This window comes from Arachis hypogaea, chromosome 14 (genome assembly GCF_003086295.3).
Source record: "Arachis hypogaea cultivar Tifrunner chromosome 14, arahy.Tifrunner.gnm2.J5K5, whole genome shotgun sequence".
Classification (NCBI taxonomy): domain Eukaryota; kingdom Viridiplantae; phylum Streptophyta; class Magnoliopsida; order Fabales; family Fabaceae; genus Arachis; species Arachis hypogaea.
This window is the reverse complement of record NC_092049.1, coordinates 43,519,152-43,534,184: the sequence shown is the minus strand read 5'-3', so window position 1 is coordinate 43,534,184 and position 15,033 is coordinate 43,519,152. Positions and strand designations below refer to the sequence as shown.

The following is a 15,033-nucleotide window of genomic DNA, read 5'->3' as shown; positions in this document are numbered from 1 at the left end:
CTCAGGTTCTTCAGGTTCTTCTTCTTCAAAATTCTCTTGCACTTCCTCCTCAAGTACATCTAACCTCAGGCATTCCCCCAATTGTTCTGGTGGGTAACTCATGGCCTTGAACACATTGAATGTCATCTTTTCATTGTGTAGTCTTAAGGTAAGATCACCTTTTTGGGCATCAATGACAGCTCCAGCAGTGGCCAAGAATGGTCTTCCCAGGATGATGGAAGCCTTGGCTTCCTCCTGCATGTCCAGCACTACAAAGTCTGCTGGGAAGATAAAATCTCCCACTTTCACCAGCAAATCTTCTACGACGCCATGCGGGAACTTGAATGACCTGTCTGCCAACTGTAGGGCCATTTTTGTTTGTTTAGCCTCCTCTATCTTCATCTTCCTCATCATAGCTACTGACATCAAGTTGATGCTGGCTCCTAAGTCATAAATGGCTTTCTCCACTGTGATTTCTCCTATAATGCAAGGGATCTGAAAACTCCCAGGATCCTTTAATTTCTGGGGCAGTTTGTGCTGAATGATAGCACTACACTCTTCTGTTAGTATCACAGTCTCGTTGTTCTTCCAACTTCTTTTCTTAGTCATGAGCTCCTTCAAGAACTTGGCGTAGAGTGGCATTTGTTCTATTGCTTCAGCAAAGGGTATGTTGATTTACAGCTTCTTGAAGATTTCCAAAAATCTCGAAAACTGATTGTCATCTCCCTTCTTCTTTAGTTGCTGAGGGTATGGGACTCTTGGGATGTCTGGTTTCAGCACTCCTTCCCCTTTTTGTGAACTCAAAGTCGGAACTTGAGCTTTGTCCAGCTCTTCTTGTGGTTTCTGGGGGGTTTCCTTCAGTTCCTTCCCACTCCGAAGGGTGATATCCTGACACTCCTCCCTTTTGGTTGAGTTAGTTTTACTGCGAAGGTTGTGGCTAGAAATTTGCTTGAATAAATAGCCAATTTGTGTCTCAAGCTTCTTGATGGCAGCATCCTGATTTTGCATATTTGACTGTACTTCCTCTCTGAATGCTTTACTGTCCTGGATATCCTTGCATATGCCTTCAAGTAGATTTTCAATCCTTGAGATTCTTTCATCAAATGATGACAGGTCAGGTTGAGGAGGGTTGTTCTGGCCTTGATATGAATGTGGAGAGGTGTTGTTATTGGGATATGGATATGGTCTAGATGTGAAATTGTTTGGATTTGGGTGTCTTTGATCAAGGCTTTGGTCTTGTTGATTTCCCCACCCAAAGTTTGGGTGATTCCTCCATCCAGGGTTGTAATTCTTGGAGTAAGGATCATGGTTCTGCCTAGGTGAATTCCCAATGTAGTTGGCTTGCTCCTGACTACCCTCTGCTTCTTCATTCACTCCTTCTTGGGTTGTTGATGAAGTGGAGATTGCTGCTACTTGGTTCCTCTCTATCTTCTTGGTGAGGTCAGCTAGCTGTTGGGTAATGAGCTTGTTTTGGGCCAATAGAGCATCTACATTGTTTAGCTCCATTATTCCTCTTGTGTTCCCTCTTTCGGAAGCATAGAAGTAGTCGTTCTCTGCTACTGTTTCAATGACATCTATAGCCTCCTCAATGGTTTTCTTCTTGTTCAAAGATCCTCCGGATGAATGGTCTACGGCCTTCTTTGACTCATAAGAGAGCCCTTCATAGAAAATGTGCAGTTGCACCCATTCATTGAACATGTCAGGTGGACACCTCCTTGTCAGGTCTTTAAACCTCTCTCATGCTTCATATAGAGTCTCACCATCTTGTTGCCTAAAGGTTTGGACCTCAGCTCTCAGCCTATTGATTCTTTGAGGAGGGTAAAATCTTGCTAAGAATTTGTTCACCACGTCTTCCCAAGTTGTCAAGCTTTCCCTTGGGAAAGATTCCAGCCACTTGGCTGCCTTATCCCTAAGTGAGAATGGAAATAAAAGCAGTCTATAGGTGTCAGGATGAACACCATTAGACTTCACTGTGTCACATATTCTCAGGAAGGTGGTTAAATGTTAATTTAGGTCCTCTTGGACACTTCCTCCGAACGAACAGTTGTTCTACACAAGGGTGATTAGCTGTGGCTTCAGTTTAAAATTGTTGGCATGGATGGTTGGTTTTTGAATGCTACTTCCAAAGTTTCTTGGGTTTGGATTAATATAAGAGCCTAAAACTCTTCTATCCTCCCCAGTATGATTTGCTCGACCTCTTCCGCCATGGTTGTGAGCCTCTTCTTCATGATGGTTTTCCATGTTTTCTTCCATGTTTGGTTCAAAGTATTCCTCAAAGTATTCCTCCTCTTCTTCAGCACCAACTACACGTTTATCTCTTGCCTCCCTCCTTAGTCTAAGAAAGGTTCTCTCAAGTTCAGAATCAAAGGAAGTTGAAGCCCCGCTTCTTCTCCCTGTCATACAACCAACAAGTAAAAGCAAAGAGAATAGGTACAGAAAGTATATCTGTCAGAATTACTGTTAGTGTGAGTGATGCAATATATCAAACAGTTAGTGGGTTAGTGAGATGAAATGTAAATAACAAAAAAAAAAACAAAAATAGAAGGAAGGGAAGAAATTAACTAAAACAGGAAGTAAATAACTCAAACAGAAATTTAAATCAAACAAAAATAAAATGCTCAATCTAGTTATCCTCCAATCTAATCATTGTTAATGCACAATCAATCCCCGGTAACGGCGCCATAAACTTGATGCACGGAAAACTTGTCTCAAAACAAATTTCCTTCGGCAAGTGTACCGAATTTGTCGTCAAGTAAAAACTCACAATAGAGTGAGGGCGAATCCCACAAAGATTGATTGATCAAGCAACTTTAATTAGAGGAATGTTCTAGTTGAGCGAATCAGAAATTGAGTTGAGAATTGCAGAAAGTTAAATGCGGGAAAGTAAATGGCAGAAAGTAAATTGCAGAATCTTAAATGGGAATGGGAGAATTGCTCATAAATGTAAATGACAGAAATTAAAGAGAATGGGTAAGATCAGAAATGGGGAGTTCATTGGGCTTAGGAGATGTTGCATTCTCCGGATCAATCTCATTTACATCTCTTCCTCAATCAATGCACTCATTGATCTCCTTGGCAATCTTAAGTGATTGAATTACAATTTCTTGTAATTCAATCTCTCAAATCTTGATCAATAGCCAATTCCTTGGTCAATTGCTCATGAGAAGAGATGAAGTATGGTCACTGATTATACCACATGCATTTCCCAAATCAAGCATTGAGAGGATTATAGTCACATATCCATCCAAACCCAATTTGGTCCAGCATGAGAAAGCATTTCTAGCTTGATCTCTTCATTCCTCTTCCAAGGTTCAGAAGAGATCCAAGTATGAATAGTTTCTTTTCCAAGATAACTACCCAATTGGATGAAGATCGAAAGCTTTCAAGTAAAATCAAGAGAAAAGATAGAAGAAGAATAATGAAAACTAGTATTGATCCATCAAATTACAACAGAGCTCCCTAACCCAATGAAAGGGGTTTAGTTGTTCATAGCTCTGGAAAATAAAAACAAAGATGGAGAATACATGATGAAAACTAGAAGAGCCAAGAAAGTAAAATACAGGAAGTAGTTCTATGCTATTTTCCAACTCCCAGTAACTCTCTAAAATAATTCAAAGCTACTCCTATATACACTACTCTTCTCATCTTCTAGTTGGCTCTTCAAGTCTTGGGCCTTTGGATCTTGAGTTTGAAGCAGTTCTCTTCTTCATTTGGGCTTGGCTTTACTTGCAGAGAGAAAGTGTGAAGTGGGCAGAAATTTTAGCTCAGGACGTTAGGGTTGTTAACGTTTAGTGAAAATATGAGTTTGAGAACGTTAGTGACAATCAGCTTTCTCACTAACGTTCCTAAGTAAAAGCCACGTTATCCTCAACGTTAGTGGCACAAACGTTGCCACCAACGTTGCCTCTAGGTCCTTCGCACACGTTATTGGGACTTAACTTTCCCAATAACGTTGAAAAGCCCCCATTGCTCCTACGTTAGAGCCCACGTTAACTTAGTTAACGTGGCTCTTTAACGTGGGCTTGCCATCCTTCGAGAACGTTAGTGACATTCAATATTGTCACTAACGTTCCAATGTGCCCCCATGTCTCACGTTAGAATCCACGTTAACTAGGTTAACGTGGCTTATAACGTGGCCATGCTTAGCCATCCCCAACGTTAGTGTCAATGTTGAGTGTCACTAACGTTGGCTCATCATTCCTCATCCACGTTAGCTTCCACGTTAACTAAGTTAACGTGGGAGTTAACGTGGCTCATAGTGGCTTGTGTGGCTCCTTCCAACGTTAGTGACAATGTTGAGTGTCACTAACGTTGGCCATTACCTTCTTCTCTCACGTTAGCCTCCACGTTAACTAAGTTAACGTGGAAGTTAACGTGGCTCCTTGGGGTTGTGTGGTTGCTTCCAACGTTAGTGACAATATTGGGTGTCACTAACGTTGTCGACCACTCTTGCCTCTTCACGTTAGCTTCCACGTTTACCAAGTTAACGTGGGAGTTAACGTGGCATTATGCACTTAGGCCAACGTTAGTGACAATGTTGAATGTCACTAACGTTTGCTTCCTTTTCCCCTTTTAACGTTAGAGGCCACGTTAACTAAGTTAACATGGACTCTAACGTGGCCACTTGTGAGCATTGGCCAACGTTAGTGATAATGTTAAGTGTCACTAACGTTGGCTCAAATTCCCTTCTTCACATTAGAGTTCACGTTAACTTAGTTAACATGACTCTTAACGTGGGTAATGATGGCTTCGAGAGCGTCATTGGCAGTCACTTTTCTCATTAACTTTACAAGTTACCTCCCATTCCTTGCTTCCTTTGGTCCTGAAATCAGGCAATAGAGTGCATCAAAGTTCTAGTCCAAGTCATGGGTAATGCAGAATACAATTTGTCACTAAACTCATGCAAAATCCTCATGAAATCATGTAAAATGCACAATGTATGCTTGAATCAAGGTGTAAGTGAATATCTACCCAAAACTAGCTTATTTCCTAAGAAAATGCATGAAACTATCCTAAAAACAGTAAAGAAAAGGTCAGTGATACTGGCCAAAATGTCCTGGCATCAAAAACCTCATAACCATTTGAAACTGCCTGACTGAGATTTACAAGATGACCATAGCTTGCTTCAAGCTGATAATCTCCGTGGGATCGACCCTTACTCACGTAAGGTTTATTACTTGGACGACTCAGTGCACTTGCTGGTTAGTTGTGCGAAGCTGTGAAGAAGAATTGAGATTATGATTGTGCGTACCAAGTTTTTGGCGCCATTGAGATCACAATTTCGTGCACCAAGTTTTTGGCGCCGTTACTGGGGATTGTTCGAGTTTGGACAACTGACGGTTCATCTTGTTGCTCATATTAGGTAATTTTTTTCTTGTTTCAACCTTTATTTTATTTTCAAAAAGTTTTCAAAAATCTTTCAAAAAATTTTTCTCTTTTTCGATTTTCCAAAATAATTTTCGAAAAAACCAAAGAAAAAAAATTTAATAAAATCATAAAAACCAAAAATATTGTGTTTCTTGTTTGAGTTTTGTGTCAAATTTTAAGTTTGGTGTCAATTGCATGTTTTAATTTTTCTTAAATTTTTTTCGAAAATTCATGCATCTGTTCTTCATGATCTTCAAGTTGTTCTTGATGATTTTCCTTATTTGATCTTTGCATTCTCTTATTTTGTGTCTTTTCTTGTTTTTCATATGCATTTTCAATTTGTTAGTGTCTCAACATTAAAAATTTTTAAGTTTGGTTTCTTGCATGTTTTTCTTTTCTTAAAAATTTTCAAAAAATAAGTTCTTGGTGTTCATCTTGACATTCAAAGTGTTCTTGCATGCATTGTGTGTTTTGATTCATAATTTTCATGTTTTGAGTCTTTTTGTTATTTTTCTCTTTCTTCATTAAAAATTCAAAAATAAAAAAAATTTCTTCCCTTTTTGGTTTGACTTAGTAAAAAATTTTTAAAATTTAGTTGTTTCTTATGAGTCAAGTCAAATTTTCAATTTAAAAATTTCTATCTTTCAAAAAATTTTTTTAAAAATCAAATCTTTTTCAATTTTTCCTTAATAATTTCAAAAATTTCAAAATTAATTTTTAAAATCTTTTTCTTATTTCTATCTCATATTTTCGAATTCAATGCTAGCAATTAATATTTTGATTAAAAAATTTTAAGTTGTTACTTGCCTATTAAGAAAGGATCAAACTTTAAATTCTAAAAGCATATCTTTTAATTTCTTGTTAGTCAAGTAATCAACTTTAATTTTCAAAAGTCAAATCTTTTTAATTTCCTTTTTAAATCTTTTTCAAATCAAATTTCAATCATGTCTTTTCAAAATCAATTTCAAAATCTTTTCTAACTTCTTATCTTTTCAAATTGATTTTCAAATCTTTTTCAATTAACTACTTGACTTTTTGTTTGATTTTAAAAGTTTACTATTTCAATTATATCTTTTTCAAAACCACTTAACTACTTCTCTCTCTGTAATTTTCGAAAATCACTAACTTCTTTTTCAAAATTTCTTTTTAATTAACTAATTATTTAAATTCTAATTTTATTTTATTTCTCTTTTTAAATTTCGAATACTAACCAATAATTAAAATAAAACAAAAATATTTTTCTTTTATTTTAATTTAAATTTCAATTCTCTCTCTCATCTCTTTCTATTTATTTATTTATTTACTAACACTTCTCTTCTTCTTAAAAATTCGAACCCTCTCCCTCTCTCTGTGTTCGAATTCTTCATCTTCTCTTTTCTTCATTCTACTCTTCTATTCTCCTAGTCACATAAAGGAATCTCTATACTGTGACATAGAGGATTCCTATTCTTTTCTGTTCTCTTCTTTTTTCATATAAGCAGGAGCAAGGATAAGAATATTCTTGTTGAAGCTAATCCGGAACCTGAAAGGACTCTAAAGAGGAAGCTAAGAGAAGCTACAGCACAACCCTCTGGAGAGGACCTGACAGAAATTTTTGAAAAAGAAGGAGACATGGCCGAACCCAATAACAATGGTGGAGATGCAAGGAAGATGCTTGGTGACTTTATTTCACCCTCTTCTAACTTCTATGGAAGAAGCATCTCAATTCCAGCCATTGGAGGAATCAACTTTGAGCTTAAGCCTCAATTAGTTTCTCTAATGCAACAGAATTGCAAGTTTCATGGACTTCCATTGGAAGATCCTCATCAGTTCTTAGCTGAATTCTTGTAAATCTGTGACACTGTCAAGACCAGTGGAGTTGATCCCGAGGTCTACAGGCTTATGCTTTTCCCTTTTGCTGTAAGAGACAGAGCTAGAACATGGTTGGATTCGCAACCTAAGGAAAGCCTGAACTCTTGAGAAAAGCTGGTCAGTGCTTTCCTGGCCAAATTCTTTCCACCTCAAAAGATGAGCAAGCTTAGAGTGAAAATCCAAACCTTCAGACAGAAGGAAGGTGAGTCCCTCTATGAAGCTTGGGAAAGATATAAGCAATTGATCAAAAGGTGTCCTACTGACATGCTTCCAGAATGGAGCATCATATGTATATTCTATGATGGTCTGTCTGAGTTGTCAAAAATGTCATTGGACCATTCAGCAGGAGGATCTCTTCATCTGAAAACCCCTGCAGAAGCTCAGGAACTTATTAAAATGGTCCAGTTCATGCACACCTCTGAGAGGAGTCCTGTGAACAATGGAACGCCTCAGAAGAAGGGAGTTCTTGAAATTGATACTCTGAATGCCATATTGGCTCAGAATAAAATACTGACTCAGCAAGTCAATATGATTTCTCAGAGTCTAAATGGATTGCAAGCTGCATCCAATAGTACTAAAGAAGCATCTTCTGAAGAAGAAGCTTATGATCCTGAGAACCCTGCAAGGGCAGAGGTGAATTACATGGGAGAACCCTATGGAAACACCTATAATCCTTCATGGAGAAATCATCCAAATCTCTCATGGAAGGACCAACAGAAGCCCCAACAAGGCTTCAATAATAATGGTGGAGGAAATAGGTTTAGCAATAGCAAGCCTTTTCCATCATCTTCTCAGCAACAGACAGAGAATTCTGAACAGAGCCATTCTGGCCTGGCAACCATAATCTCTGATCTATCCAAGACAACACTAAGTTTCATGAATAAAACAAGGTCCTCCATTAGAAATTTGGAGGCACAGGTGGGTCAGCTGAGTAAGAAGATTATTGAAACTCCTCCTAGTACTCTCCCAAGCAATACAGAAGAAAATCCTAAGAGAGAGTGCAAGGCCATAACCATGACCAACATGGCCGAACCTGGAGAGAGTGAGGAGGACGTGAGTCCTAGTGAGAAAAGCCTCATGGGACGTCCTTTGGACAGAAAGGAGTTTCCCTTTGAGGAACCAAAGGAATCTGAGGCTCATACAGAGACCATAGAGATTTCATTGAACTTCCTTCTGCCATTCATGAGCTCTGATGAATATTCTTCCTCTGAACTGAGTGCATTAATGAGGCAGACATTACCTTAGAAGAAACCGGATCCCGAAAAATTCTTCATACCTTGTACCATAGGCACCATGACCCTTAAAAAGGCTCTGTGTGACCTGGGGTCAAGGATAAACCTCATGCCACTCTCTGTAGTGGAGAAACTGCGAATCCTTGAGGTACAAGCTGTAAGAATCTCATAAGAGATAGCAGACAAATCAATGAAACAGGCTTATGGACTAGTAGAGGACGTGCTAGTGAAGGTTTAAGGCCTTTACATCCCTGCTGATTTCATAATCCTAGACACTGGGAAGGATGAGGATGAATCCATCATCCTTGGCAGACCCTTCCTAGCCACAGCAAAAGCTATGATTGATATTGATAGAGGAGAGTTGGTCCTTCAGTTGAATGAGGACTACCTTGTATTCAAGACTCAAGGTTCTCCTTCTATAACCATGGAGAGGAAGCATGAAAAGCTTCTCTAAAAATAGAGTCAAACAAAACCCCCACATTCAAACTCTAAGTTTGGTGTTGGGAGGCCACAACCAAACTCTAAGTTTGGTGTTGAGAGGCCCCAACCTTGCTCTGATTATCTGTGAGGCTCCATGAGAGCTCACTGTCAAGCTATTGACATTAAAGAAGCGCTTATTGGAGGCAACCCAATATTATTTAATTATATCTATTTATTTTTCATTGTTATTTTATGTTTTCTTTAGGTTGATGATCATGTGAAGTCACAAAAATAACTGTAAAATCAAAAATAGAATGAAAAATAGCATTAAAAACAGCTCACCCTGGAGGAAGAGCTTACTGGGTTTAAACGCCAGTAAGAAGCATCAGACTGGCATTTAATGCCAGAAAGAAGCATTAAGCTAGCGTTAAACGCCAGAAACAAGCTACAGTCTGGCGTTTAACGCCAGAAACAAGCACCAACTTGGCGTTAAACGCCAATAAAGGGAGAAAAGCTGGCGTTTAACGCTAGAAACAAGCAACAACTTGGCGTTTAACGCCAGAAGTGCTCTCTAAGGGCATTTTTGCACGCCTAAATGGAGCAGGGATGCTAAGTCCTTGACCCCTCAGGATCTGTGGACCCCACAGGATCCCCACCAACCTCAACTCACTCTCTTTCTCTTCTTCACACCTTTCATAACACTCTTCCCCAAATACCCTTCACCAATCACCTCCATATCTCTTCCCCAAATACCCTTCACAATTCAAACCATTTCTCTCCCACACCCAACCCCCTGGCCGAACCACTTCCCTCACTCCATCTCCTCCATTTTCTTCTTCTTCTACTTCCCTCTTTCTTCTTTTGCACGAGGACGAGCAAACCTTCTAAGTTTGGTGTGGTAAAAGTGTTGTTTTTTATTTTTCCATAACCATTTATGGCACTTAAGGCCAGAAAAACCTCTAGAAAGAGGAAAGGGAAGGCAAAAGCTTCCACCTCTGAGTCATGGGAGATGGAGAGATTCATCTCAAAGGTTCATCAAGACCACTTCTATGAAGTTGTGGCCAAGAAGACATCCTCATTGAAGAGGACAAGCCCATCTCTAAGAAAAGGATGGAGTAAACTAGAGAGCCCACTCATGGACCTCAACAAGAGCATGAGGAAATTTCTCATCATGAAATCCCTGAGATGCCTCAAGGGATGCACTTTCCTCCACAAAACTATTGGGAACAAATTAACACCTCCTAGGAGAATTAAGTTCCAACATAGGTCAACTAAGGGTGGAGCACCAAGAGCATTCCATCCTCCTCCATGAAATTAGAGAAGATCAAAGAGCTATGAGGGAGGAGCAACAAAGGCAAGGAAGAGACATTGAGGAGCTAAAACACTCCATAAGATCTTCAAGAGGAAGAACTAGCCGCCATCATTAAGGTGGACCCGTTCTTTAACTTCCTTGTTCTTTATTTTTCTTTTTTTCGTTTACTATGCTTTCTGTTTGTGTCTTTATTACATGATCATTAGTGTTTAAGTGTCTATGCCTTAAAGCTATGAATGTCCTATGAATCCATCACCTCTCTTAAATGAAAAAAGTTCTAAAAATAAAAGAACAAGAAGTACATGATTTTGAATTCATCCTTGAAATTAGTTTAATTATTTTGATGTGGTGATAATACTTTTTGTTTTCTGAATGAATGCTTGAACAATGCATATGTCTTTTGAATTTGTTGTTTATGAATGTTAAAATTGTTGGCTCTTGAAAGAATAATGAAAAAAGAGAAATGTTATTGATAATTTGAAAAATCATAAAATTGATTCTTGAAGCAAGTAAAAGCAGTGAATAACAAGGCTTGCGAAAAACAAAAGTGGCAAAAATAAAAGAAAAAAGAAAGAAAAAGAAAAAGCAAGCAGAAAAAGCAAAGAGCTCTTTAAACCAAAAGGCAAGAGCAAAAAAAAGCCAGTAACCCTTTAAACCAACAGGCAAGGGTAAAAAGGATCCAAGGCTTTGAGAATTAATGGATAGGAGGGCCCAAAGGAATAAAATCCTGGCCTAAGCAGCTAAACCAAGCTGTCCCTAACCATGTGCTTGTGGCGTGAAGGTGTTAAGTGAAAAGCTTGAGACTGAGTGGTTAAAGTCGTGATCCAAAGCAAAAAGAGTGTGCTTAAGAACCCTGGACACCTCGAATTGGGGACTCTAGTAAAGCTGAGTCACAATCTAAAAAGGTTCACCCAGTTATGTGTCTGTGGCATTTATGTATCCGGTGGTAATACTGGAAAACAAAGTGCTTAGAGCCACGGCCAAGACTCATAAAGTAGCTATGTTCAAGAATGAAATTACTGAACTAGGAGAATCAATAACACTATCTAAATTCTGAGTTCCTATAGATGCCAATCATTCTGAACTTCAAAGGATAAAGTGAGATGCCAAAACTGTTCAGAGACAAAAAACTACTAGTCCCGCTCATCTAAATGGAGCTAAGTTTCATTGATATTTTGGAATTTATAGTATATTCTCTTCTTTTCATCCTATTTGATTTTCAGTTGCTTGGGGACAAGCAACAATTTAAGTTTGGTGTTGTGATGAGCGGATAATTCGCTTTTTGGCATTATTTTTACATAGTTTTCAGTATGATTTAGTTAATTTTTATTATATTTTTATTAGTTTTTGTGCAAAATTCACATTTTTGGACTTTACTATGAATTTGTGTGTTTTTCTGTGATTTCAGGTATTTTCTGGTTGAAATTGAGGGACCTGAGCAAAAATCTGATTCAGAGGCTAAAAAAGGACTGCAGATGCCGTTGGATTCTGACCTCCCTGCACTCAAAGTGGATTTTCGGGAGCTACAAAAACCTAATTGGCACGCTCTCAATTGCGTTGGAAAGTAGACATTCAGGGCTTTCCAACAATATATAATAGTCCATACTTTGCCCGATTTTTGACGACACAAACTGGCGTTCAAACGCCAACTTCCTGCCCTATTCTGAAGTTAAACGCCAAAAACAGGTTACAAACCAGAGTTAAACGTCAGAAACAGGCTGCAACCTGGCGTTTAACTCCAAGAGAAGTCTCTACACATGAAGGCTTCAATGCTCAGCCCAAGCACACACCAAGTGGGCCCCGGAAGCGGATTTCTGCACTATCTGCACTTAGTTACTCATTTTCTGTAAACCCTAGTGACTAGTTTAGTATAAAAACTACTTTTAGTGATTTATTTCACATATTTGATCATTTTTGAGACTATCTTTTGACCATCTTTGGATGTTTAGTCCCTAGACCTTTGAGGCTGGTGATGAGCGGATAATTTATACGCTTTTTGGCATTGTTTTTACATAGTTTTTAGTATAATTTGATTAGTTTTTAGTATATTTTTATTAGTTTTTAATTAAAAATTACATTTCTGGAATTTACTTTGAGTTTATGTGTTTTTCTGTGATTTCAGGTATTTTCTGGCTGAAATTGAGGGATTTGAGCAAAAATCAGATTCAGAGGCTGAAGAAGGACTGCAAATGTAGTTGGATTCTGACCTTCCTGCACTCAAAATGGATTTTTTGGAGCTACAGAAGTCTAAATGGTGCGCTCTCAATTTTTTTGGAAAGTAGACATATAGGGCTTTCCATCAATATATAATAGTTCATACTTTGCCCGAGTTTAGACGATGCAAACTGGCGTACGCCAGCTTTCTGCACTATTCTGGAGTTAAACGCCAGAAACAGGTTGCAAAGCAGAGTTAAATGCCAGAAACAGGTTGCAAAGCAGAGTTAAACGCCAGAAACAGGTTACAAACTGGCGTTTAACTCCAAGGAAGACCTCTACACGTGAAAGCTTCAATGCTCAGCCCAAGCACACACCAAGTGGGCCCGGAAGTGGATTTCTGCATCATTTACTCATTTTTGTAAACCCTAGTTACTAGTTTAGTATAAAAACTACTTTTAGTGATTTATTTCACATCTCTGGAACACATTATGTAACTTTTACGTTCTGAGACCTCCATGGGAGGCTGGCCACTTGGCCATGTCTACCCTATTTTCACTTATGTATTTTCAACGCTAGAGTTTCAACACACCATAGATTAAGGTGTGGAGCTCTGCTGTTCCTCATGAATTAATGCAAAGTACTATTGTTTTTCTATTCAATTCAAGCCTATTTCTTCTCTAAGATATTTATTCGCACACAAGAACATGATGAATGTGATGATTATGTGACACTCATCACCATTCTCACTTATGAACGCGTGCTTGACAAACACTTCTGTTCTACATGCAAACAAGCTTGAATGCATATCTCTTAGCCTCCTGATCTACGATCAGAGTCTTCGTGGTATAGGCTAGAATTATTGGTGGCCATTCTTGAGATCCGGAAAGTCTAAACCTTGTCTGTGGTATTCCGAGTAGGATCTGGGAAGGGATGGCTGTGACGAGCTTCAAACTCGCGAGTGCTGGGCGTAGTGACAGATGCAAAAGGATTACTGAATCCTATTCCAGTATGATCGAGAACCGACAGATGATTAGCCGTGCGGTGACAGTGCCTTTTGGACCATTTTCATTGAGAGGATGGGATGTAGCCATTGACAACGGTGATGCCCAACATACAGCTTGCCATAGAAAGGAGTATGAAGGATTGGATGAAGGCAGTAGAAAAGCAGAGATTCAGAAGGAACTAAGCATCTCCATACGCTTATCTGAAATTCTCACCAATGAATTACATAAGTATCTCTATCCTATTTTACGTTTTATTTATCTTTTAACTATTAAAACTCTATAACCATTTGAATCCGCCTGACTGAGATTTACAAGGTGACCATAGCTTGCTTCAAGCCGACAATCTCCATGGGATCGACCTTTACTCACGTAAGGTTTATTACTTGGACGACCCAGTGCACTTGTTGGTTAGTTGTGCGAAGTTGTGACAAAGAACTAAAGTTATGAACGTGTGTATCCTGTTTTTGGCGCCATTACCAAGGAATGAACGATCACGATTTTGTGCACCAAGTTTTTGGCGCCGTTGCTGGGGATTGTTCGAGTTTGGACACCTGACGGTTCATCTTGTTGCTCAGATTAGGTAATTTTATTTTAATTTTAAGCTTTTTGTTTTTATTATTTTTATTTTCAAAAAATTTTCAAAAAAAAAAATTTAATTATTCTATGTTCTTCAGAATTTTTAAGAATGAATTCTAGAGTTTCATGATGATCTGTTGAAGTCTGGCTGGCTGTAAAGCCATGTCTAATCCTTTGGACCGAGGTTTCAACTATCATTAGAGAAGAGCTTCTTTGTCTTTCTCAGCAATTTTGCTTTTGTATGTAATGATCTGCTAAAGCTTGGCTGGCCATTGGCCATGTCTAGTGTTTTGGACCGAAGCTTTCACTGAAAGCTTGGCTGGCTAGTAAGCCATGTCTAATTTTTGGACCGGAGCTTTAGACTAACATTGCATGATTCCTGGAATTCTCATTAAAAATTTTGAAATCCTTATTTTTCTTTTCCAATTAATTTTCGAAAAAATCCAAAAAAATTTTTAATAAAACCATAAAAATAAAAAAATTGATGTTCCTTATTTGAGTCTTGTGTCAATTTTAAGTTTGGTGTCAATTGCATATTTTTTATTTTTCTTAAAATTTTCGAAAACTCATGCATGATGTTCTTCATGATCTTCAAGTTGTTCTTGATGAATTTCTTTGTTTGATCTTTAATTTTTCTTGTTTGGTGTCTTTTCTTGTTTTTCATATGCATTTTCAATTTGTTAGTATCTAAAGTTTGAAAATTTCTAAGTTTGGTGTCTTGCATGTGTGTCTTTTCTTAAAAATTTTTCAAAAACATGTTCTTGATGTTCATCTTGACCTTCAAAGTGTTCTTGGTGTTCATCTTGATATTCAAAGTGTTCTTGCATATTTTTCTTGTTTTGATTCATAATTTTTATGTCTTGTGTCTTTTTTGTGTTTTTCTCTCTCCTAAAAAAATTCAAAAATCAAAAAAATATATTTTCCTTTTTCTCATAAATTTTCGAAAATTTGAGTTGACTCTCTCAAAACTTTTTAAAATTTAGTTGTTTCTTATGAGTCAAATCAAATTTTCAATTTAAAAAATTCTATCTTTTTCAAATCTTTTTCAAAAATCAAATCCTTTTCATTTTTTTTTCATAATTTCAAAATTTTCAAAATTTATTTTCAAAATCTTTTTCTTATTTCTATTTCATAT

At 37.8% G+C, this 15,033-nt stretch overlaps 2 non-coding genes across 2 annotated transcripts; one reads left to right on the top strand and one right to left on the bottom strand.

The window, feature by feature from the left end:
* Positions 1-1,675: 1,675 nt before the first annotated feature.
* On the top strand, positions 1,676-1,779 carry LOC112746326 (small nucleolar RNA R71). The gene has a single exon (XR_003174217.1). It is a non-coding gene; the product is annotated as a small nucleolar RNA R71 (small nucleolar RNA).
* Positions 1,780-7,359: 5,580 nt separating this feature from the next.
* Positions 7,360-7,467, bottom strand: LOC112745828 (small nucleolar RNA R71). The gene has a single exon (XR_003173736.1). It is a non-coding gene; the product is annotated as a small nucleolar RNA R71 (small nucleolar RNA).
* Positions 7,468-15,033: the final 7,566 nt, after the last annotated feature.